The sequence below is a fragment of the Antrostomus carolinensis genome, unplaced genomic scaffold (genome assembly GCF_000700745.2).
Source record: "Antrostomus carolinensis isolate BGI_N321 unplaced genomic scaffold, ASM70074v2 scaffold40727, whole genome shotgun sequence".
Classification (NCBI taxonomy): domain Eukaryota; kingdom Metazoa; phylum Chordata; class Aves; order Caprimulgiformes; family Caprimulgidae; genus Antrostomus; species Antrostomus carolinensis.
Window position 1 is genome coordinate 2,992 of NW_010330230.1, and position 2,957 is coordinate 5,948.

Sequence of the window (2,957 nt, forward strand, 5' to 3'; positions counted from 1 at the left end):
AGTCTGCTCTGAAACAATTCCTGCCCCGCTCTATTCTCAAAAGCACTGAGTAGTTTTTACTTTTCCTATTTATCACCAGGCTGCCTCCTCACTTTTTCCCCTTACTCCTCGGAAGCCAAAAGCCTCAGGTGCTCTTCCCAGAACTACTCAGAACACAGTTGTACTGACAGAGCAGCCACTCTGACTGCTGCTCTGTAGTACCATCCTCTCCCCTTCAGCACACCAACCTGGCTTTCTGAAGTCCAACGTTGCCAAGTTTGCAGATTCAGCCTGTCAGTGAGTGTTACTGATCTTCTGCAAATAAATACAAATTCTGTTAAATAAAGCATAACGCTATTTAGCAGAATGCAGCTGTCAGCTACCTGAAGACAAAGTGCTGTTAGAATGTGTGTGTTCAGTGACTGTACATCAGGTGAGATAAAAATGCATTTCTTATCTGCCCTTCAACCTGCCACTGTGCCCCACTCTTTGGACAGGAAACTTCAAAGCTCTTCACAGACCTAAACTGTCGGATGACAAGAGCAGGCAGCACTCACAGTCCCTGCGCTGAGCTCTGGAGAGCTGGCTGCTGAACAGCCTGGGCGATGGGACAGTGTGGCTGCTGCAGTGGCACATCACAGGGGCAGGAGGAAAGGGGACAGAGGCTGCTGGTGCCCTACTGGTGCCACTGGTGTCATCTGAGTGTTTGCAAGGGTAGGAGACCCGCGGGGGGGAAATACGTAAGCCTCAGTGGACAATTTTCTCCCTCACAGCTGAGTTGTCAGACAGGGATAACAGCACATCACAGGCTCAGTTCCTCTCCTGCCCTTGGCTATAGAAACTCCTCAAGTTGTCCAGAATTACATACAGCCAAGACATCCAGACACTGACATGCCAATGACCGGTGTTCTTCCTGATGACTAGTATTTTTCCTGGTAAGCCTTCAAAGACGAGGTATTCCGCTCATTAGATGAGTCATGCCGCCTACAGATCTGCCATACAATTAATAAATTCAAAACCAGCAGTGTGCAATACTCAAGAATTCTCTTACCAGGCTGAAGCCCAACTTAGCAGCTGCCCTCTTGCCAAAGCTGTCTTCGGGAGATGGCACAACCCCCGGATTCAGCAGGACAACTTCCTCCTAAATACAAGTTGCATCGAACACCGTTAGCAACCATCCTTCAAATTGTCTGTCTGCTCGTTTCTTGTCCTCCCCTTCTGACAAAAACCAGCACTGGGTCACAGAGCAAGAATTAAAGAGAGGAAGCTTTCCTCTCAGAGAGAAGCAATTTTTGTCGCACAAACTTAGTGGAAAGAGACAAAAGAATGTGTTTGCCAGTAAGTTGTCTCACTCAGAGAAAAGAAACTTTGGGAGGTGGATGCTATTTAAATCCTTGCTTAGGAAAAAACCAAACCTGCCAGCTCTGAGACTTTGGTGGTTTAGACTCTTTTTTTAGCTGTTTCAAGCAGACATCCTCCTCCTCATCATCATAAAGAAACATCTTAATGCAACTCTCTTCTTGCACACAAGAATAATCCATTCATCCATGATGTAAACTGTCTATGGGTTTATCTTGAGAAATGCATTCAAGCAGAGCTAAGAAAGAAACATCCCTTCTGGGGAGGATTTTTCAGGGTGTTGTGTCCTTCCTAGGATGACCTTTTGGTGTACATGAACTGCACCTCCTCGCCCCCAGCAACCTGATGCAGGTTTGAAACTGTCCCAGCGCACCTCCAGGTAAGCACACAGACCAATTACTCTTTCACTACGTCTATTTCTGTGACAAATACAGTTATGAGATGAGCTGTGTCAAATGTCTCCATAATGGGCTGTCTGTCATCCAATCCCTCCTACGTCTAATCCCTTCTGCTCTTGCTCATCTCTGCCCATGCTGACAAGCAGCTGCTCTACTGGGCACCTGCAACAGTAAAATTCCCCTTCGTTCCGTGCTGCTTTTCAACTTGTGCTCCATGGCAGCAAAGGGCTGAGCACTCAGGTGGCAGCTGCAACAAAGCTACAGCCTTGATTGGCTTAATTACATTAATCAAGCCATTGGGCTTTTATATCTCCTCCCAGTAGCCCCAGAAGGCCATCATCTGACACAGTAGAATGAGTTCTACTTCCATAGTCCAGCAGCAGAAGAAAACTAGACTATGACAAGGCAGATGCTGATGTTTCTCACCATCGTGCAGGTTCACTGTCAGTCCAGTGAAGGAATCAGCTTCCCAGGCAGGTGAGTGCAAAAGGTGTTTTTATCCTTGCTTGGTGCCACGCTGTGCTCTGAAACAGAGAAAGGGGACAGAGAGTTATTTCATGGAATACACCATTTTTTTTTACCTTTGTGTCTTTAATGCTGAGCCTCAGATTCATGCTTCCACAGAGGAAAGGTTAATTTCAGACAGGGATAACTTTTATCATCACTAGCTCAGCTTCCACAGCCACCAAAACCCAGACCACATAGGGTCATCCCAAGAACTCATGCCTGTTCTTGGCTGTATGGTTAATGTGCTCCTTGCCCAGGTGGCAACAACCCCAGGTGGGTCTGACTCACTCCACTGACCTCCTTCTGCCTGGGTACTCAGCAGATGTGATGGGTAAGGTGGGCTCAGCCCACTACACCTTGCTGCTTGTTTGAAGAGAAGCCCCTGATACTGTACTGAGGGCAACGCTTACGTTGAGCTACAGCAGCTGCTGTATTAAATGCTCCCCCACAGGCAAGAATCGGTACAAGTGTAGTTAAAAAGCACAGTCCACGAGCTGGTGGACAACAGGCTGACCATGAACCAACATTTCTTCATGGCCAAGAAGGCAAATGGCATCCTGGGATGCATACAGAGGAGTGTGGCCAGCAAGTCAAGGGAGGTTCTCCTCCTCTATTCTGCCCTGGTGATGCCACATCTGGAATACTGTGTCCAGTTCTGGGCTCCACAGTTCAAGGAACTACTTGAGAAAGTCCAGCACAGGGCCACTAAGATGA

At 47.6% G+C, this 2,957-nt stretch overlaps 1 non-coding gene across 1 annotated transcript; it reads right to left on the minus strand.

Annotated features, from left to right (window-relative positions):
* Positions 1–2,333: 2,333 nt before the first annotated feature.
* On the minus strand, positions 2,334–2,409 carry LOC114818795 (small nucleolar RNA R38). Its single transcript, XR_003766276.1, has one exon. It is a non-coding gene; the product is annotated as a small nucleolar RNA R38 (small nucleolar RNA).
* Between the last annotated feature and the right edge of the window lie 548 nt (positions 2,410–2,957).